Source organism: Nipponia nippon, unplaced genomic scaffold, assembly GCF_047370975.1.
Source record: "Nipponia nippon isolate SJK-2023a ecotype South Korea unplaced genomic scaffold, ASM4737097v1 scaffold_34, whole genome shotgun sequence".
In the NCBI taxonomy this organism is placed as follows: Eukaryota; Metazoa; Chordata; class Aves; order Pelecaniformes; family Threskiornithidae; genus Nipponia; species Nipponia nippon.
Window position 1 is genome coordinate 779,795 of NW_028262352.1, and position 413 is coordinate 780,207.

A 413-nucleotide genomic window follows, 5' to 3' on the forward strand; every position below is an offset into this window, starting at 1 on the left:
CTCTGAAGCACTGTAAAACCTATATTTCAAGCTGGATACCAACTCCCTTTCAATGAGTTGTTTTCCCTCCCTTAACCATCCCAGTCTAATGGTACTGGAAGAAGTAAACAAGCATCCATTCTATTTATTCAGCAATACATCAGGCTGACAGTTACAGGTCTGTCTCCAGTACTAAAGACTAGTCTAAAAAAAAAAAAAAAAAAAAAAAAAGGGTAACTTTCTAGTCAATTTATTCTTGTTAGCATTAATGGAATTGCAAAATTTGTTTTGAACACAAGTGTTTTCCCCATTCTAATTTAGTTTTCCCAGCATCAGTTTAGACCTCTTGCAGAGTTGGAATAGACAAGTTGAATGAATGAAACTTCTGAATGCAATGCAATTTAAGTACCCAGCTTCCATTGTCCTGCAGAAGG